The sequence below is a fragment of the Tamandua tetradactyla genome, chromosome 2 (assembly GCF_023851605.1).
Source record: "Tamandua tetradactyla isolate mTamTet1 chromosome 2, mTamTet1.pri, whole genome shotgun sequence".
Taxonomy (NCBI): Eukaryota; Metazoa; Chordata; class Mammalia; order Pilosa; family Myrmecophagidae; genus Tamandua; species Tamandua tetradactyla.
In genome coordinates, this window is record NC_135328.1 from 216,829,187 (window position 1) to 216,851,795 (window position 22,609).

The window sequence follows — 22,609 nt, forward strand, 5'->3', positions numbered from 1 at the left end:
GTCCTTCAAAAATGAGGGAAAAATTAAAACATTTTCAGACAAAAAGTCACTGAGAGAATTTGTGACCAATAGACCAGCTCTGCAAGAAATGCTAAAGGGAGCACTAGAGTCAGAAGCGAAAAGACAGAAGAGAGAGGTATGGAGAAGAGTGTAGAAAGAAGGAAAATCAGATATGATATATATAATACAAAAGGCAAAATGGTAGAGGAAAATATTATCCAAACAGTAATAACACTAAATGTTAATGGAATGAATTGCCCAATCAAAAGACAAAGACTGGCAGAATGGATTAAAAAACAGGATCCTTCTATATGCTGTCTACAGGAAACATATCTTAGACCCAAAGATAAACATAGGTTGAAAGTGAAAGGTTGGGAAAAGATATTTCATGCAAATAATAACCACAAAAGAGGAGGAGTAGCTATACTAATATCCAACAAATTAGACTTCAAATGTAAAACAGTTAAAAGAGACAAAGAAGGACACTATCTACTAATAAAAGGAACAATTAAACAAGAAGACATAACAATCATAAATATTTATGCACCGAACCAGAATGCCCCAAAATACGTGAGGAATACACTGCAAACACTGAAAAGGGAAATAGACACATTTACCATAATAGTTGGAGACTTCAGTTCGCCACTCTCATCAATGGATAGAACATCTAGACAGAGGATCAATAAAGAAACAGAGAATTTGAATATTACAAGAAATGAGCTAGACTTAATAGACATTTATAGGACATTACATCCCACAACAGCAGGATACACCTTTTTCTCAAGTGCTCATGGATCATTCTCAAAGATATACCATATGCTGGGTCACAAAGCAAGTCTTAACAAACTTAAAAAGATTGAAATCATACACAACACTTTCTCGGATCATAAAGGAATGAAGTTGGAAATCAATAATAGGCAGAGTGCCAGAAAATTCACAAATACGTGGAGGCTCAACAACACACTGTTAAACAACCAGTGGGTCACGGAAGAAATTGCAAGAGAGGTTAGTAAATGTCTTGAGGCGAATAAAAACGAAAACACAACATATCAAAACCTATGGGATGCAGCAAAGGCAGTGCTTAGAGGGAAATTTGTTGCCCTAAATGCCTATATCAGAAAAAAAGAAAAGGCAAAAATTCAGGAAGAACTGGAGAAAGAACAGCAAACTAACCCCAAAGCAAGCAAAAGGAAAGAAATCACAAAGATTAGAGCAGAAATAAATGAAATTGAAAACATGAAAACAATAGAGAAAATCAATAAGACCAGAAGTTGGTTCTATGAGAAAATCAATAAGATTGATGGGCCTTTAGCAAGATTGACAAAAAGAAGAAGAGAGAGGATGCAAATAAATAAGATCAGAAATGGAAGAGGAGACATAACCACTGACCTCACAGAAATAAAGGAGGTAATAACAGGATACTATGAACAACTTTACGCTAATAAATACAACAATTTAGATGAAATGGACGGGTTCCTGGAAAGGCATGAACAACCAGCTTTGACTCAAGAAGAAATAGATGACCTCAACAAACCAATCACAAGTAAAGAAATTGAATCAGTCATTCAAAAGCTTCCGAAAAAGAAAAGTCCAGGACCAGATGGCTTCACATGTGAATTCTACCAGATATTCCAGAAAGAATTAGTACCAACTCTGCTCAAACTCTTCCAAAAAATTGAAGAGGAGGGAAAGCTACCTAATTCATTCTATGAAGCCAACATCACCCTCATACCAAAACCAGGCAAAGATATTACAAAAAAAGAAAACTACAGACCAATCTCTCTAATGAATATAGATGCAAAAATCCTCAACAAAATTCTAGCAAATCGAATCCAGCAACACATTAAAAGAATTATACATCATGACCAAGTAGGATTCATCCCAGGAATGCAAGGATGCTTCAACATAAGAAAATCAATTAATGTAATACACCATATCAACAAATCAAAGCAGAAAAGTCACATGATCATCTCAATTGATGCGGAGAAGGCATTTGACAAGACTCAACATCCTTTCCTGTTGGAAACACTTCAAAAGATAGGAATACAAAGGAACTTCCTTAAAATGATAGAGGGAATATATGAAAAACCCACAGCTAATATCATCCTCAATGGGGAAAAATTGAAAACCTTCCCCCTAAGATCAGGAACAAGACAAGGATGTCCACTATCACCACTGTTATTCAACATCGTGTTGGAAGTTCTAGCCAGAGCAATTAGACAAGAAAAAGAAATACAAGGCATCAAAATTGGAAAGGAAGAAGTAAAACTCTCACTGTTTGCAGAAGATATGATACTAAATGTCGAAAACCCTGAAAAATCCACAGCAAAACTGCTAGAGCTAATAAATGAGTACAGCAAAGTGACAGGTTACAAGATCAACATTCAAAAATCTGTAGTGTTTCTATACACTAGTAATGAACAATCTGAGGGAAAAATCAAGAAATGAATTCCATTTGCAATTGCAACTAAAAGAATAAAATACTTAGGAATAAATTTAACTAAAGAGACAAAAGACCTATACAAAGAAAACTACAAAAAACTGTTAAAAGAAATCACAGAAGACCTAAAGAGATGGAAGGGCATACCGTGTTCATGAATTGGAAGACTAAATATAATTAAGATGTCAATTCTACCTAAGTTGATTTACAGATTCAATGCAATACCAATCAAAATCCCAACAACTTATTTTTCAGAAATAGAAAAACTAATAAGTAATTTTATCTGGAAGGGCAGTGTGCCCTGAATTGCTAAAAGTATCTTGAGGAAAAACAACGACGCTGGAGGTCTCACGCTGCCGGACTTTAAAGCATATTATGAAGCCACAGTGGTCAAAACAGCCTGGTACTGGCATAAAGATAGATATATCGACCAATGGAATGGAATAGAGTGCTCAGATATAGACCCGCTCATCTATGGACATTTGATCTTTGATAAGGCAGTCAAGCCAATTCACCTGGGACAGAACAGTCTCTTCAATAAATGGTGCCTAGAGAACTGGATATGCATATGCAAAAGAATGAAAGAGGACCCGTATCTCACACCCTATACAAAAGTTAACTCAAAATGGATCAAAGATCTAAACATTAGGTCTAAGACCATAAAACAGTTAGAGGAAAATGTAGGGAGATATCTTATGAAACTTACAATTGGAAGCGGTTTTATGGACCTTAAACCTAAAGCAAGAGCACTGAAGAAAGAAAGAAATAAATGGGAGCTTCTTAAAATTAATTTTGAGGAGTTTAATTTTGTGCATCAAAGAACTTCCTCAAGAAAGTAGAAAGACAGCCCACACAATGGGAGACAATATTTAGAAACGACATATCAGATAAAGGTCTAGTATCCAGAATTTATAAGGAGATTGTTCAACTCAACAACAAAAAGACAGCCAACCCAATTACAAAATGGGAAAAAGACTTTAACAGACACCTATCAGAAGAGGAAATAGAAATGGCCAAAAAGCACATGAAGAGATGCTCAATGTCCCTGGCCATTAGAGAAATGCAAATCAAAACCACAATGAGATATCATCTCACACCCACCAGAATGGCCATTATCAACAAAACAGAAAATGACAAGTGCTGGAGAGGATGCGGAGAAAGAGGCACACTTATCCACTGTTGGTGGGAATGTCAAATGGTGCAACCACTGTGGAAGGCAGTTTGGCGGTTCCTCAAAAAACTGAATATAGAATTGCCATACGACCCAGCAATACCATTGCTAGGTATCTACTCAAAGGACTTAAGGGCATAGACACAAATGGACATTTGCACACCAATGTTTATAGCAGCATTATTTACAATTGCAAAGAGATGGAAACAGCCAAAATGTCCATCAACAGATGAGTGGCTAAACAAACTGTGGTATATACATACGATGGAATATTATGCAGCTTTAAGACAGAATAAACTTATGAAGCATGTAATAACATGGATGGACCTAGAGAACATTATGCTGAGTGAGTCTAGCCAAAAACTAAAGAACAAATACTTATGGTCCCACTGATGTGAACCGACACTCGAGAATAAACTTGGAATATGTCATTGGTAACACAGACCAGCAGGAGTTAGAAACAGGGTAACATAATGTGTAATTGGAGCTGAAGGGATACAGACTGTACAACAGGACTAGATACAAAAACTCAAAAATGGACAGCACAATACTACCTAATTGTAATGTAATTATGTTAATACACTGAATGAAGCTGCATCTGAGCTATAGTTTTTTTTGTTTGTTTCTTTGTTTGTTTGTCTTTTGTTTTTTTTCTTTTTCCTTTTTTATATATATTTTTATTTTTTATTATTATTATTTTTATTTTTTTCTCTATATTAACATTCTATATCTTTTTCTGTTGTTTTGCTAGTTCTTTTCCTAAATCAATGCAAATGTGCTAAGAAATGATGATCATACATCTATGTGATGATTTTAAGAATTACTGATTGCATATGTAGAATGGAATGATTTCTAAATGTTGTGTTAATTTCTTTTTTTTTTAATTAATAAAATAAAATACTACATTTAAAAAAGGAAATGTATTCCAAAACTGTATGTTCTAAAACAAGTATAAATGTACTTTAAGTGGCTGTTTAGAAATCACTCTTTTGTTTTGTTTTGTTTTGTTTGTTTCTGTCTTTAGATTTAAACTGACCCATGATTAAAAATCACTCTTGGTAGTTGGCAAGAGTATGTCAGATGATAATTCTTCTAAGTCATTTTTATTAGCACCTAATAGTTCAATGAAATTCAGAGATGTTAACGTTCTGATGAACTAAATCTCAAATTTATGGCTCCACACTTCAACCTTTTAGCCTTTTGGCTTTCTCTGCCCATTGTTCTGAGTTCAACATTTTTTTGGCCCCTATTAGGACCATTGATCCAACTGCCTTTCATAGTTCCTTACCCCTTTGTCCTCACACCTGGTTGCAACATTTCTGTCAATAATTTAATGATTGCCTTTTTCCTGTTCCCATTTCCCTGTCTTTGATCTCCCTGCTGGTCTGCTCCAGGAGTGCAGTTACCTTTTTCCTTTTAGTTCATCCATGTACTTCATGTACGGAGAAAAGTATTTAGGAAGTAATAGGCACTTATTCATTCCACAAATATTAACTTGGGCAGAGTTAGCAAAGATTGACATTGTTTTAGATTTGTGTGTCTTAGTTGACTTCTCTTGAATAACATTGTCTTAGAGGTGCTTCTCTTAGGAGTTTGGCAGTAATCATATGTGCAGAGCCACTAATAAGCCTCTTTTTTAGGAATCCTCAAGGCTGATATTTATATGCAGAAAGACTATTCAGAAGCTTACTTTGGTTTAAGAATTTTCTGTTCAATTTGTAAAATTCATGTTAAAAAAAGAAAGCGGGTCTTCCTTAAAGTTCAATTTACAAATCTTATGCCATTTATAAGTTAAGTTAAACAGTGACTTTTAAAGGGTTTTCAAATTATAAGTGGTCCTGCTTAAAATTCAGTTAATTAAATATCGCCAACATTTAATGTGCCTTTTACAATTTAACATTTGTTATTTATTTTTTAGGCGCATATTAATGCAAAACCTCCCTAAGTATTTAACTCTGTATAAATTGAGTAATTTAGATCTATAAATGAAATGGACCTAAAGAAATTCTCTTAGATGTTTTAGTGTTTTGTATAAACTTTGCTTTTTATTTTAACCATTGGTTTGAATTAGTTAAAGAATGGCAGTGTAGCGTAATCTAATTCTACCAGTTTTCTTAGAGTTACCTGGGGCAGGGCTGTCCTCTCTTCCTTGACTTCATCAGCACAGTGGGACCATCAGCACAGTAGGGCTAAGATTACTAGTACCTACCTCATGGGCTACGATGGGAGACAAATGAGTATTCAATAAAAAGAAGCATGCAGGGTTTAGAAAGGGCCAGGTGTATAAATAAAGTGCTAGGTGGATGTTACTATTAACAAGATTTTTGTTCTAACTGTCCTAATTTTGTAAACTACAACACATTAAAATATCAAATATATCCTGATTTCTTCTGCCAAATGTTAATACATACATTTTTGGTCCAGGTGCTGGGAATTGAATCCAGGGTCACAAGCCCAATCATGACTCTACCACTGAGCTATACTCCTTAAATATATACTTTTGATTCTCTTTAATCTTTCTATACTTCATTCTAACCTTCTCAGGAATAAAAGATGCCTATCAATTTTAAAAAAGATAACCTCAATTAATTGGGATGGTAGTTACTTAATTCTTAGTCCTACTAGGTTTAAAAAATATGTGCTACTAAAGGAAGATATTTAAAGACACTAAGTCTCTACTTTCAAAACCCCCAAAGAGATGACCTCTTTGACCTTACACGTTATCTAATTTTTTAGTCACTAAAGTTTGTAACTCTCATAGGTTGCTTGCTTGATATATATATATTTTATTTATTAATTAAAGAAAATTTAACAACAAACGAACTAAAACACATGATCATTCTGTTCTACACATATAATCAGTAATTCAGAATATCATCACATAGTTGTATATTCATCATTTCTTAGAACATTTGCATCAATTCAGAAAAAGAAATAAAAAGACAACAGAAAAAGAAATAAAATGAAAACAGAAAAAAAAAAGATCATACATACCATACCCATTACCCCTCGCTTTCATTGATCACTAGCATTTCAAACTAAATTTATTTTAACATTTGTTCCCCCTATTATTTATTTTTATTCCATATGTTCTACTCGTCTGTTGACAAGGTCGATAAAAGGAGCTTCAGACACAAGGTTTTCACCATCACACATTCACATTGTGAAAACTATATCATTATTTAATCATCTTCAAGAAACATGGCTATTGGAACACAGCTCTCAGACAGTTCCCTCCAGCCTCTCCATTACATCTTGAATAGCAACGTGATATCTACTTAATGTGTAAGAATAATCTCCAGGATAACCTCTCGAATCTGTTGGATTCTCTCAATAATTGACACTTTATTTATTCTCATTTCACTCTTCCCCCTTTTGGTCGGGAAGGTTTTCTCAATCCCTTGATGCTGAGTCTCAGCTCATTCTAGGGTTTTTCTCAATCCCTTCATTCTGAGTCTCAGCTCATTCTAGGATATCTGTCCCATGTTGCCAGGAAGGTCCACACTCCTGGGAGTCATGTCCCACGTAGGCAGGGGGAGGGTGGTGAGTTTGTTGTGTTGGCTGGAGAGAGAGGCCACATCTGAGTAACAAAAGAGGTTCTCTCAGAGGTGACTCTTACGCCTAATTTTAAGTAGGCTTGACCTATTCTTTGTTGGGTTAAGTTTCATGTGAACAAACCCCAAGACTGGGGGCTCAGCCTATAGCTTTGGTTGTCCCCACTACTTGAGAGAATATCAATAATTCAACTTGGGGAGGTTGAATTTTCCCCTGTTCTCACCATTTCCCGAAGGGGATGCTGGAAATACTTTTCCACTCATTGATCAAATCATTCTGGGATTCATCAGGGCATCACTCTGGACAAACCAACAAAATCTCATGTCCTACCCAAGGTTCCATGTACTTACGTTGTTCAGCCAGTTATCTACATAAGTTATATTAGGAGATGCACTTGTCAAAATATAAATTTTGTACCAAATAAACATTTTTGCTTTAGTCTCACACATCAGTTGAAATTTTAAAATATTAATTGCCATCTATTCTCAGCACCCTGCAGTAATTACATTCATTTGTTCTTCCTCATGCAAAAGCATTTTTAAAATTTGTACATTTAGTCACTATCATTATACACTCTCGGCATTCCTAGGTTATACCATCTCAATCTTTATTGTCTATCTTTCTTTCTGATTTCATTTATGCCCCCAGTCCTCCTCCCTCTGTCATTCTCAATTCAGCTTCATTCAGTGTTCTAACATAATTGTATTATAGTTAGGTAGTATTGTGCTGTCCATTTCTGAGTTTTTGTATCCAGTCCTGTTGCACAGTCTGTATCCCTTCAGCTCCAGTTACCCAATATCATACCCTATTTCTGTCTCCTGATGGTCTCTGTTAGCAACGAAACATTCCAAGTTTATTCACTAATGTCAGTTCACATCAGTGAGACCATACAGTATTTGTCCTTTTATTTTTGGCTATCTCACTCAGCATAATGTCCGTAGGGTCCATCCATGTTGTTACATATGCCATAACTTTATTCTGTCTTACAACTGCATAATATTCCATTATATGTATATACCACAGTTTGTTTAGCCACCCATCTGTTGATGGACATTTGGGCTGTTTCCATCTCTTTGCAATTGTAAATAATGCCGCTGTAAACATTGGTGTGCAAATGTCCGTTTGTGTCCTTGCCCTCATGTCCTTTGAGGTGATACCTAGCAATGGTATTGCCGAGTCATACGGCAATTGTATATTCAGCTTTTTGAGGAACTGCTGAACTGCCTTCCACAGCGGTTGTACCATTTGACGTTCCCACCAACAGTGGATAAGTGTGCCTCTTTCTCCACATCCTGTCTAGCACTTATCATTTTCTGTTTTATTGATAATGTACATTCTGGTGGGTGTGAGATGATACCTCATTGTGGTTTTGATTTGCGTTTCTCTAATGGCCAGGAAAGTTGAGCATCTGTTCGTGTGTCTTTTGGCCATTTGTATTTCCTCTTCTGAGAAGTGTCTGTTCAAGTATTTTGCCCATTTTGTAATTGGATTGGCTGTCTTTTTGTTGTTGAGTTGAACAATCTCTTTATAAGTTCTGGATACTAGACCTTTATGATATGTTGTTTCCAAATATTGTCTCCCATTGTGCAGGCTGTCTTTTTACTTTCTTGATGAAGTTCTTTGATACGCAAAAGTGTTTAATTTTGAGGAGTTCCCATTTATTAATTTCTTTCTTTAGCGTTCTTGCATTGGGTGTAAGGTCTATAAAACAGCTTCCAAGTATAAGATTTATAAGATATTTCCCTACATTTTCTTCTAACAGTTTTATGATCTTAGATCTAATCTTTAGGTCTTTGATCCATTTTGAGTTAACTTTTGTATAGGGTGTGAGATGTGGGTTCTCTTTCATTCTTTTGCTTATGGATATTGAGTTCTCTAGGCAGCATTTATTGAAGAGACTGTTCTGTCCCAGTGAGTTGGCTTGACTGCCTTTTGAAAGACCAATTATCCATAGATGAGAGGGTCTATATCTGAACACTCTATTTGATTCCATTGGTCAATGTATCTGTTTTTATGCTAGTACCATGCTGTTTTGACCACTATAGCTTCATAATATGCCTTAAATTCAGGTGATGTGAAACCTCCGACTTCATTTTTTTTTTTTTTTTCAGGTTACTTTTAGTTATTCAGGGCACCCTGCCCTTCCAGATAAGTTTGGTTATTCGCTTTTCTATTTCTCAAAATTAAGTTCTTGGGATTTTAGTTGGTATTGCATTGAATTTGTAAAGCAATTTAGGAAGAATTGACATCTGAACTATAGTTAGTCTTCCAATCCGTGAACATGGTATGCCCTTCCATCTATTTAGGTCTCCTGTGATTTCTTTTAACAATTCCTTTTAGTTTTCTTTTCATAGGTCTTTTGTCTCTTTAGTTCAATTTATTCCTAAATATTTTATTCTTTTTGTTGCAATTATAAATGGAATTCATGTCTTGATTTCCCCCTCAGATTGCTCATTACTAATATGTAGAAACTCTACAGATTTTTGAATGTTGAACTTGTAACCTGCCACTTTGCAGTACTCATTTAGTAGCTCTACCAGTTTTACTCTGGATTTTTCGGGTTTTTCGACATATATCATCTGCAAACAGTGATAGTTTTACTTCTTCCTTTCCAATTTTGATGCCTTGTATTTCTTTTTCTTGTCTAATTGCTCTGGCTAGGACTTCCAACGCAATGTTGAATAAGAATGGTGATAGTGGACATCCTTGTCTTCTTCTTGTTCTTAGGGGGAAAGTTTTCAGTTTTTCCCTATGAAGGATGATACTAGTTGTGGGTTTTTCATATATTCCCTTTATCATTTTAAGGAAGTTCCCTTCTATTCTTATCCTTTGACGTGTTTTCAACAGGAAAGATGTTTAATTTTGTCAAATGCCTTTTCTGCATCAATTGAGATGATCATGTGATTTTTCTGCTTTGATTTGTTGATATGGTATATTACATTAATTGATTTTCTTACACTAAACCATCCTTGCATACCTGAGATGTATCCTACTTGGTCATGATGTATAATTGCTTTAATGTGTTGCTGGATTCGATTTGCTAGAATTTTGTTAGGGATTTTTGCATCATATTCATTAGAGAGATTGGGCTGTGGTTTTATTTTTTGTAATAAGTTTGGCTTTGGTATGAAGGTAATGTTGGCTTCGTAGAATGAGTTAGGTAGCTTTCCCTCCAGTTCAGTTTTTTTGAAGAGTTTGAGCAGGGTTGGTACTAATTCTTTCTGGAATGTTTGGTAGAATTCACATGTGAAGTCATTTGATCCTGGACTTTTCTTTTGGGGGAGCTTCTTAATAACTGATTCAAGTTCTTTACTTGTGATTGGTTTGTTGAAGTTGTCTATTTCTTCTTGAGTCAAAGTTGGTTGTTCATGCCTTTCTATTAAGTTGTCCATTTCATCTACATTGTTGTATTTATTAGCATAAAGTTGTTCATAGTATCCTGTCATTATTACTCCGTTTATTTCTGTGGGGTCAGTGATTATGTCTCCTCTTTCATTTCTTATCTTTTTTATTTGCATTCTCTCTTTTCTTGTTTTTGTCAGTCTTGTTAAGGGTTCATCAGTCTTATTGATTTTCTCATAAAACCAGCTTCTGATTTTATTGATTTTCTCAATTGTTTTCATGTTCTGAATTTCATTTATTTCTTTCCTTTTGCTTACTTTGGGTTTGGTTTGCTGTTCTTTCTCTGCTTCTTCCAAGTGAAGAGGTAATTCCTTAATTTTTGCCCTTTCTTCTTTCTTGATATAGGCATTTAAGGCAATAAATTTCCCTTTTAGCACTGCCTTTGCTGTGTCCTGTATGTTTTGATATGTTGTATTTTCAGTTTCATTTGCTTCGAGATATTTACTGATTTCTCTTGTAATTTCTGCCTTGACCCACTGGTTGTTTAAGAGTATGTTGTTGAGCCTCCATATATGTTGATTTTCTGGCGCTCTGCCTATTATTAATTTCCAACTTCATTCCTTTATGATCTGAGAAAGTGTCATGTATGATTTCAATCTTTTAAATTTGTTGAGACTTGCCTTATGACCCAGCATATGGTCTATCCTTGAGAATGAACCATGAGTACTTGAGAAAAAGGTGTATCCTCCTGCTGTGGGGTGTAATGTCCTATAAATGTCCGTTAAGTCTTGCTCATTTATTGTATTATTCAAATTCTCTGTTTCTTTATTGATTCTCTGTCTAGATGTTCTGTCCATTGATGAGAGTGGTGAAATCTCCAACTATTGTGGTAGATGTGTCTGTTCCCCTTTTCAGTGTTTTTGGTGTTTGCAGCATGTATTTTGCAACATTCTGGTTTGGTGCATAAATATTTATGATAGGTATGTCTTCATTCTAATTTGTTCCTTTTGTTAATACATAGTTTCCTTCTTTGTTGCTTTTAACTGTTTTACATTTGAAGTCTAATTTGTTGGATATTAGTGTAACTGCTCCTGCTCTTTTCTGATTGTTATTTGCATAAAATATCTTTACCAAACCTTTCACTTTCAACCTGTGTTTATCCTTTAGTCTAGCATGTGTTTCCTGTAGGCAGCATATAGATGGGTCCTGTTTTTTAATCTGTTCTGCTAGTCTGTGTCTTTTGATTGGGGAGTTTAATCCATTAACATTTAGTGTTGTCGTATGGGTCGTACTTTCTTCTACCGTTTTGCCTTCTGTATTTTATATGTCATATCTGATTTTCCTTGTTTTTATCTTCACTCATAGTCTTCCTTTCTACTCTCTTCTTCACACCTCTCCTGTCTTTTCCTATCTGTCTCTAGTTTTTAGTGTTTCTTGCAGAGGTGGTCTCTTGGCCACAAATTCTCTCAGTGATTTTTTGTCTGAAAATGTTTTAATTTCCCCCACATTTTTGAAGAACAATTTTGCTGGTTATAGAATTCTAAGTTGGCAGTTTTTCTCTTTTAATAATTTAAATATATCATCCCACTCTCTTCTCACCTCCATGGTTTTCTCTGAGAAATCTCCGCGTAGTCTCATTGGGCTTCCCTTGTAGGTGACGGATTGTTTCTATCTTGCTGCTTTCAAGATCCTCTCTCTTTCTCTTTGACCTCTGTCATTCTGATTAGTAAATGTCTTGGAGTAGCTCTATTTAGATCTATTCTCTTTGGGGTACACTGCACTTCTTGGATCTGTAATTTTAAATCTTTCATAAGAGTTGGGAAATTTTCAGTATTAATTTCCTCCATTAGTTTTTCTCCTCCTTTTCCCTTCTCTTCTTCTCAGGCACCTACAAGATGTATATTCGTGTGCTTCATATTGTCCTTCAATTCCCTGAGTCCTTGCTCATATTTTTCCCTTTATTTTCTTTTTCTTGTTGGGTTTCAGATGTTCCATCCTCCAGTTCACTAATCCTATGTTCTGCCTCTCGAAATCTTCCATTGTTGGTTTCCATTGGTTTTTTTCATCTCCTACTGTGCCTATAAGTTCTGTGATTTGTTTTTTCAGACTTTCAATTTCTTCCTTTTGTTCCACCTGAGTTTGGCTTCACCCCTCCCTTGGGGAAGGCCCAGGCTCCAGACAAGCCCTCATACAAGCTTGTTTCTGCCTATTCCTGGGGCCATTGCAGCCTGAGAAGTCCTGGCGCTGTATCCAAAGGCCATGAAGCCTTTGTAGAAACATAGCTACAAAAACCTCTGCTTTGTCCAGGTTAACCTGAGCTGTGGGCCTATTTTTCGTAGTCAGAATTTGTTCATTAATTCCGGAATTGGGGGTTGGTTGGGCACAGCCGCTGCTGCTGGTCAAGTACCTTTCTTTTCTCCTCTGGGAAGAACCTATGGGGTAGGAGTTCTGGCTCCTGCGCCTTGGGAAACTCACAGTTATGGGGAGTCTCCCAGCTGGTGCAGGTGGTCCACACTGGGTTACGCTGTGTGTCCGGTCTCTGACGTGGCCCCAGGAGTTGTTCTGTAGTGTTTCTGGTTATTTAGTAGTTGTTCTGGAGGACGAACTTTAAAGTGCACATTGCTAAGCCGCTATCTTTACCCGAGTCCTCATTATGGAGGATTTTAAGGGAGTAACCTCTAGTAGAACTTGTTGTTTAAACAATCAGTAAAGAAGTACTTATATTGCATATTGTTTTTTCTTATCTAGTTATAATTTTTTCAGTACAATTCATTTTCCTTGTAATCTTGTGTATTTTATTTTATGCATTTGAGAACTTTTTTTTTTTTTGCTTTTTTGGGTAATTTGTATGCGAGTTTCACCAGATTGCTAAAACCATCCATGGCACAAAAATATTAGGCACTCTTACATTAATAATTATAAGCTGTATTTTAAGTAGTACTATGTCTTTAGACTTTAGTTGTTGCCATATATTTTCAGTTATAAACAAAGTTGATGATCTTTTATGAATTCATATGTGCTCACTTTACTTTGCAGGTGAATTGCTGAATTTCTGGAATTTTACATATTTTTAAAATGGATGCCATTATTCTTATTTCTAACTGTTTCTTTGTGCATCATAGGACTTTGGAATCTGCAAGTGACTGAATTTATGGCTTTGAAATTAGAGAAGCATTGTCTTAGGTAGAGGGTGACTTCAGTTTTGAATGGTAAATACTCAACTAGTTGAATGGAATTGCCAACATAATTGTTGGCCTCTTTTCCATCCCAATTTAATTGTGTGAAAGGGAGAAGATGAAAAAGTTGTAACAACAGAGAGGATGACTTCTTCCCAGGATGAAATAGAATATGGAGTGTGTTCAGAGAGCTTCATAGTGCATGGATTCTTGTTATCTTTAACTTTTGTAAGTAATAATGTTCCAGAAAGTTTGTTTTTTTATCAGTCATCCCAATTTTTTGTGGGAGAAGTTGCCACACAATCCCATTTAAGTCCTGAAACCAGCCCTAACCGAAGTGTAAATAGAAAGGGGGAATCTCAATGGTACTAATGAGCACCAGCAACCTGGACCCCACACAAAAAATGTATCTTTAGGGGTAGATTCTTAATCTTATTGAAAGTAATAATTCATCATTTCTGATCAAACTGTTTTAGTCGTTCTAAATCAAGATTGCTCTCCCCCTCTTCCTCTTTTTTTTTTTTTTTGTTAAATGTACTTGCTAGGTTGTATGCTACTAGATTTCTTATTTTAAAAAATTAGAATATTTTCCCCAAATCAGCATGCTTAATGTCTCCCTGTTCATGTATATAATTTTAGTATTTGTCACTGTTTTAAAAATAATTCAAGGATAAATTTGAGGATAATGACTCCCAATATGCGATATACCAGAACTGGAATGGCTTTTAAAATGGGGAATTTAGTAATTATAAGTTTACAGTTCAAAGCCTGTGGAAATGTCCAAAGTAAGGCATCAAGGGAAAGATACCTTATTAATTCAAGGAAGGCTGATTCATATGTAACACCTCCGTCTGTTGGGAAGACATACTGGTCCCTTGCCTGATCCCTTGCTCCTGGGCTCCGTGTTTTCAGCCTCTGTTTCTTTGTGGGTTCCTCAGTATTCTTCTCCAGCACTGACTTTCATGTTTTGGCTTCCCTTAGCTCTCTCTCTCCACATTTTGACTTGCTTAACATCTCATAGTGATGTCTGTTGGACTCCAAACATCTTCATATGTCTATATCTCTGTTCTCCAGATGTCGGCATTTGTGTCAGCTCTGCTCTGAAGTTTCTGTCATCTCTTAGGGATCTGTCATTTCTGTCTTTTATCCAAAATGCCTCCCCCCCACCTTTTTTTGAATTTATTTATTAATTAAAAAACTAAGAAACAAAATAAAACATCAACATACATAATCAGTAATTCACAATATCATCACTTAGTTGCATATTCATCATTTCTTAGAACATTTGCACAAAATGCCTCCCCTTTTAAAGACCCTAATAATATAATCAAGACCTACATATAATGGGTGAGTCATATCTTCATCTAATAAAACGATTACTCCCACAATTGAATGCATCACATCTCCATGGAGATAATCTAATAAAAAATTTCCTACCTAGTGTTTGATCAGGATTAAAACATGGTTTTTCTGGGGCACATTATATTTTCAAACCAGAACAGTGGCCCAGAATGCTGAATTGTGAATCAGGAGATGTGAATTCTTGTCCTGGCTATTTAGGTACAGTAGAAGGTTTTGTTATTCCATTGTTTGTCCATCGAGTGCTCCACCTCCATTCAGAACATTTTCCTTCAGACTAGCAGAAGGATAACCAGGACAGGGCCTCACCTTTTAAAGATTCAGGTCTCAGAAGTTGAAATGCTGTGTCTGTTTATAATCTCATGACCAGAATTTAGTTACACGACCAAACGAACTGTAAAGGAGGCTGGGAAATGTCTTTCTTTTGAGAAGCCATGTGACCAGCTGCATATCAGATGTTCTGATTTTTAAGAAGAAGGGGAGAATATCTCACTCAACTGGCAGTCTCTGTTGCAGAGACTGAAAATCAAGTACAGTTAAAATGATTGAAGACATGAAGTTAATTGTTTCTGTGTCTAGCTCTTATTTGATTGTGAACTTGTCAAGGGAAGGATGATATTTTTATTCATCTCAGTATCTCTTGCTGTTAGCTCAGACATAGGTGATGTCTGATAAGTTTGTGTTTTAAATGTTTTATGAATTTATGATTCTGTTCCTTGTAGAATGTTTTCTTTTCACTTTTTGTCTTTAATGTCATCTTCAGAAGAGTTACCTATTACCATTTTTGTTTAAACAGAGAAGTCTTAAATTTTTTTCCATAGTTCTGATTCGTTTTGTCTAAGCAGATGTTCAAAACATGCTTTTTCCAGGGTACAAATTACAAAAGAAGCATGCTGAAGCAAAACTCTCATTAAGTCTTACTGTGGGCCAGAGCAGCTGTACACATTTGTTGGAGTGTGTTGAGTACAGTTTTCTATAGAAAGCATCCTTAAGCTTGTATTGTCCAAACAATAGATTGAATCTCTCTCTCTCTCTCTCTTTTTTTTTTTTTTTTAGGACACGAGGCATTTACATTCTTTAAATACTACTACCTTTCTCAAATCTGTATTAATTTTTATTGTAAATCTGACAGGTGCATGACACCTAACCTTCTGTCTGCTCAGCCAATGAAATACTCTTCAGCCTGAGGGTGTTGTGTATTTTATAAAGCAAAATTGCTATCTGTAGAATCCTAAGGAGACAGATGGTTGGAAATCACTGTTAGGGTGGAATTCCCCACCTCAAATATTAACTGAATACTTATCAAAAATGACATTTATAATTCATGATGGGTTAGAACATCTTTAATGAAAAATCTAGACCTCTTTCACACATGTGAAAATTTTTAGTCTTTGATTTCAGTTACAAAAGAAACTAGTGACCAAACAACAAATGTAACAAATCCAAATGAAGAGCAAAAATAAATGATTTAAGGAGAGAAGAAAATATGGGTAGAATAAGAGAGTTGAGAGTTAGGGAACAGGTTTCATTTCCCTTTCCAAGTTTATGTGAATTAAAGCAAATGATTAAATTTGCAGCCCACTGAAACTATAACAGGCTTTTGAGCAAGCTAGTAGAATGTGATGGGGTATGTATGTTCATTGTGAGCTATAGTATTAAGTAGTGTTGTATCAGTCAGCCGGTAAAATAAGAACCTTATCTTCTATGCCTGTAACTTTGTGGAAGGTGTGTTTTCGGAAATGGGATTTAATAAATAGGATTCTGTTTGTGAGCTCCCATTCTATGGGGAGAAATTTTGCCCAGCCAAGTAAAGTTTTATGTCAGTAATGACAGTAAATGGATAAAAACCAAGTAAATAGAACTGAATATAAGCTGGTGGCATTTGAAGTGACATTAAGGGACATGGAGAACTTGATTTAGGTCCTGGATGTTGGACAGCATTTAGGTTGATCTAAGTAGGGGGAAAGTATGAACAAAGCAATAGAGTCGAGCATGATTGGAATGTGGTGATAGGAAAATGAGAAACACACTGAGCAGGTGTAGAGTATTCAAACTGAGAAGAGGAATGAAAATGAAAGTAGTATCTTGAGTGTCGTTCTCCCCCCCCCCCCCCCCCCCCCCCCTTATTTGCCAGTAGGATTTGTGTAAACTTCAGTCTCTCAGTCTGTGACCTGGGTTGTTACAGTTTTGGGGCAGGAAATTCTGGGTGTTGACCTTATTAAAGTATTATGTGGGAAATTTATTTTAAAGTGCTTCTTTGCATACCTGTCTTTTTCTCCTTTAAGCATGTTTACATAGCTGTGTAGATGCTTAAGTGAAAGGCTTGTTATGCAAGAAGAAAGTTCACTCGAATTGTTTTGTTGTTTGGTAAGTAAAACTCAGAAATTCTGTTTAATTTCTGTTAAGTAGGATATCAGTTTCAAAAGCAATTCAGTATACATTAATGTGTGTCATGTGCCTTGTTTGAATATCTCAATCCATATGATATGCCTAACCTACTTTAAAAAGTCATTGTGACTGATTTGAAATATATGAGAAAATCATCCAAAAGTAAAAATAGTGATATGGCAAGGCAGAAAATTATAATCTTCAGTTTTGCTAATTGAAAAAAAATAAAGCAGTACCATCACCTATAATAATAGAACATCTCTCTGTGCAGCTGATTTTGTTCTGCTGTCTTTAGTTATATTTAAGTCCTAAGTCTTTCTGGAAAGTTGATTATAAATATTTGAAGGGAAGGAAATGTTAAGTGTATATATTCATTAGCCTTATAAGGAAGGCTTACATGATACAGAGGCCTAGAAAGTATAGAAAAAAATAATTGGTATGGGGCAGTGCAATGGTGGTGCAGTGGCAGAAATCTCTCCTGCCATGCAGAGATCTGGGTTCTATTCCCAGAGCATGCCCATGCCAAAATAATAATAATAATAATAATAATTGGTGTGGGAAATTTTGTGGCTTGATGCTTGAACTGTGAAAAAGTTGCTTGTATAAAATTGAGAACTGCAGACTACAATTAGCTGCCATTAATTTCATTGAACAGGAATGTGTTCCATTTCCTGTACAGTGAGGAGCCAAATTTGAATGAGTTTAAATACATGAAGTCTTAATTATACTGACAGGCCATTAAACAGGTAGCAGAAAACTTGTAAAGAAAATGGATTCACTGTGAACCCAGTTTATAATAAAATCATTTGCCAAATAAGAATTATAGTCTAGGCATTGTGAATAGTCGTCTGTTTCAAGTGATCATTGCAGATTGTTTGAGCCATTTATTGTAAAACCTAGGCTCCCAGTGCATTATTTTCTGAAAAGAGGCAAGCAGTGTTGCTTGAAAATCTGCTCTGCATGATGTGACAGCCGATCAGATGAGCTGTTTGTTTGTTGTCAGCCATTATGGGTGAGAAGAGCCTTCCCATCAGCCTACCTGTGACTGATTATTTTTCTAGTGAATACTGTTCTTAGAAGTGTTTGGATTTGCTCCCCTTTGGTTTCTTAAATATACATTATTCCAACCAGGTTCTAGTTATAATCTTTGAGTTAAGGGTCTGTCAGCATTTAATTTAATAGTAGTGATCCTCTGCTTCATAGGGATTTGATAGCAGAACTGTTTTTTGTTTTGTTTTGTTTTAAGAAGATAAAATTCACTAAGTGAGGGGTGGGGCTGTTAGCTGCACTTTTAAGCTTTAGACAGGAAAGTTGAGTAGGATGGCAAAAGGGTAGAAAGACCTGAGAGCAGCTTAGAAATGCCCTTCCCTTATCTAAGACAGTAAAATGCTTTGCTTCTTAGGTTAGATGACCCTTGCTAATTTTTAAAGTAGATTTTTCCTTGGATTACCTGCATTCTCTTTTGGCACATAAACTGCACAAATACAGTAACTGTAACTATAATTTTAAGATTATAGTTTGGGTGTTTGGGATGTTAAACTGGCTAGGATGTTTTTCATAATAGAGATTCTATATGGGTTGCAAATAGCGGGTGTTAGGAAATGTTTTCAGAATAAAATGTGATGATGAAAATGCTTAGAATGTTCTTTGCTTAAGTAACGTAAGTGTCACACCATGAATAATATTTTGCATCTCAGTATAACTAATAAAATTGTTGCTGATGGCAGGATGATCTTGCTTCCTCTTGTTTTACACCGTTCTCAAGTCCATGAAGCTTATCATTGATTTGGGAAGGGGGTTGTGCTGCATAGTTAGTCCAAATATCAGTATCCCTTCTTAAAGTTAGAAAGGTACTTGTCTTAGTTCATTGTTTTGATTCTTTTGATGCATTCAACGATTTCCTAACCCCTGGAGGAGAAAAGAGAAATGTGTGAAATTTAAACAAATCCCTTTAGTTTGACTTGTCCTCCCCACCCCTACCATGAGGATATCTTTCTTACACAGAATTTAGATTATTTAAAAGGATGTTACTGGCAAATTTTGCTAACAGTTTTCAAGGCCAAGCATGGGTTTCTACAGACAGGATTAGGGTAAGGTTTCACTTAATAAGGTGCTGTTTTCCCAGTTGTTTCCTTTCCCTTTTAAATTCTCTACTATTCCCAAGCAATGAGAGCATCCGTTCTCGTGAAAGCATCCAGCAGAAAACTAAGAGTAGGCAACCTGCAATTGAGTTATTTCTTGAAGAAGTGTTGACTAGAAATGCAGCATTCTTTTTATCTTGATAGAGCATAGCAACTTTCTTGTCAGGTTCCTATATATTTTTCTGCTTTTATAACATCTTTCTTGAATTCATTTGAGTGCTTACTATGTAGGCTGGAGAATATCATTTAGAATTGTAATGGGGTGACCACTTTACAAATGGGGAGACTATTAAAGAGCGGACTGGTTGGATGCTGCGCATGTGCCACTGCCTCTAGGCATTTGGGGGTCAGGATTCCAGTGTGTTTCTAACGCACACACCCTTTCTTTGCGTCGGAAATTTGGAAACATACTTTTTCATTAGTGGACTTTTTATTCTGCAATGTTATACCAACCTACTTTTATCTCTTTGAATGGTTTAAAACATTGGTAGAGGAATGTAAGTGAAATGGAAAACTGAATATCACAGCAGTCCTGAGGGTAGCTTTCCATGTCGCTACTGTGTCCTGGTTGTTGTTAAAACTTCCCCATATCTCTGGGGAATTTGCTTGTGAGAATTTTTGTTCGTATGTACTTTTTACAAGTGAGGTTTTTTTTTTATTAGAAATTGCTGTGTATTAGGAAATTAAAATGGCGTGCCCTGCTTTGTGAAGGGGCTAGATGGTATTTCAAAGGTTAAAGAGGGAAACGCAATAATGGGGAAGTAGATTCCTTAAAGAGCAAAGCAGTGGCCGAATGTTGCTTTTGTGTTGTGAACACAAGCTCTGATGCTCAGGCCAACAGCGCTGCTTGCTCAAAGAGGGGGTGAAGTGGGTGTCCACTGTGCGTGAGGAGCCTGTCAGGAAAGATGCTGACAGGTTTTTTGTGTTTTATGATGACAAACTAATGCTGCAGGCTGTGATCTTTTTACCCTTGAGAGGAATGTGTTCTTGCTCTGTTGACATCAACCTGCTGATTTGCTGAGGGTGGAAAAACCAGAGGGGGATTTCTTTTGCCTTGAGATTCTGCCTTTACTTTTTGGCCAGCTTCCTTCCTGAGCTTAGTAAATGTTCTGTTGTTTGTAGATAGCACAATAGATTCTTGGACTCAAATCTATATGGCTGTGAGAAACAGCCAGAAATGCCCCCATCTAGTATTCTTTTCCAAATCATAGATTTTATTCCTTCCTGTTCTCAAGGATTAGGCAGAGGCTAGGTGTTAGAGAAAAAGTCTAAACCTAGGGTGATGATTTCAATTTCCAGATATCCTTAGTGAAGAACAAATTAGTTATCAGGAGTTGTTTAGAATAGTTTATATTGATGGTAGTAGCCTCATTCATTTTTCTGGCCCATTTCAGGCATGCTGAATTTAAGATTTTATATATTTATATGCCCCGTCTGGTAAATATGTTTTCAATATGGGCAATTCTGAAAGTGTGCATTATATACTTAATGGATCACATCAGCTTTGCTGAGTTCTTTTAGAACTCCTAGTTCTAATAAAAAAAGAGAAGGTTCTTTTTCTTTAAAAAAAAAAAAAAAGTGCCAGCAGTGTTCATGCTGGCCATGAGAGATTCTTAGGTTGAGGATCATTGATCCAACAAAGTAAAACCAATTTTATAATCAACTTCAGACAGCCTGTGCACTGTGTGAAATTGTGTGAAAGTCTCTACAAATTATTTTGACTTTAAAAGATTACTGGGCATATATATATCACAACTGAGGTTTAACATTGTTCTTAACTCACGTTCTTATCTTTTCCTTTTTGAATGAATGACTTTATTTTTGTGCTAAATAAAACAATTATATAGAGTTATTTTTGTAAATAGCTTTAATTAATTACACAAGGGAGAAACAACTATTTGGCCATAGCCTTGTTTTGAAAATCATTAAGAGTGAAAAAACTCTTTTTCTGTGAGACTTGAACTCCAAATTGTTTGTCAGATTGTGTTCTCTTTTAGCTGGATCACCCTACTTTTGGCAGGAGCATTGTAAAGAAAAGTTTGACGCTACAATAGTTTTTCATGCTTTTATTTTACAATAAATCAGAAAAGCCAAATCAAAACAATATATTTTTTCCCCATTCATTCCTATGACAAATTTGACATGATTGGAAATTTGTAATTCATATTACCCCTGATCTTAGTCATTCTTTGTTGGAGACTATATAAAGTAACCTCTTTAATTTGTCACTTAATTTTTCAGTGAGCTTATCAGACGTTTTCAAAAATAAGTTTCTCAATACTGATAGTTCAAAATCACTTGATACTACCTACTGTAGCTTGTTTTACACATTACTAGTCTTGTTTGTTGGGGGCTCATGTATTAATTCATAGCTCTGGGATTGGTTTGGGTTGTCATGGTAACTTTTTTTTTTGATTATATAATATAGCATATACAAAGCACAGAAATAAAAAAGCAGTAGCTTTCAGAGCACTCTTCAACAAATAGTTACAGGACAGATCCCAGAGTTTGTCATGGGTTACCATACTATCCCCTCAGATTTTTCCTTCTAGCTGTTCCAGCATATAGGAGGCTAGAAGGCATAAACATTTTTTTATTATAACAATCGACTTTTTTCCTTTTTTTGTGAAAAAATAAGATATATACAAAAAAGCAATAAATTTCAAAGCATGGCACCACAATTAGTTGTAGAATGTATTTGACATGGGTTACAATTCCACAATTTTATGTTTTTATTTTTAGCTTCTCTAAGATACTGGAGACTAAAAGAGATATCAAAAAATATGTAGCCCCCCCCCCCCCCCAAAAAAAATATGGAAAGTTTCACGAATTTGCGCATTGTCCTTGAGCAGGGGCCATACTAATCTTCTCTGTATTGTTCCAATTTTGGTATATATGCTGCTGAAGGGCGTATCATGGTACCTTTTTTAAAAGAAAAAAGTGGCTTTTAAAAATTTAGTTAATAAGTAACTATAGTAGTTTCATAATTCAGGTGTGAGGGTCTGCTCTTAAACTTCGTGTCCCTTGTGTTAGCTTT

At 35.7% G+C, this 22,609-nt stretch overlaps 1 protein-coding gene and 1 non-coding gene across 9 annotated transcripts in view; one reads left to right on the plus strand and one right to left on the minus strand.

Annotated features, from left to right (window-relative positions):
* The window catches only part of RERE (arginine-glutamic acid dipeptide repeats), a 636,739-nt gene that overhangs the window by 262,174 nt on the left and 351,956 nt on the right, over window positions 1-22,609 (plus strand). The gene's annotated exons all lie outside the window — the stretch shown is intronic.
* LOC143675238 (U6 spliceosomal RNA) lies at window positions 22,380-22,484 on the minus strand. The gene has a single exon (XR_013171480.1). It is a non-coding gene; the product is annotated as a U6 spliceosomal RNA (small nuclear RNA).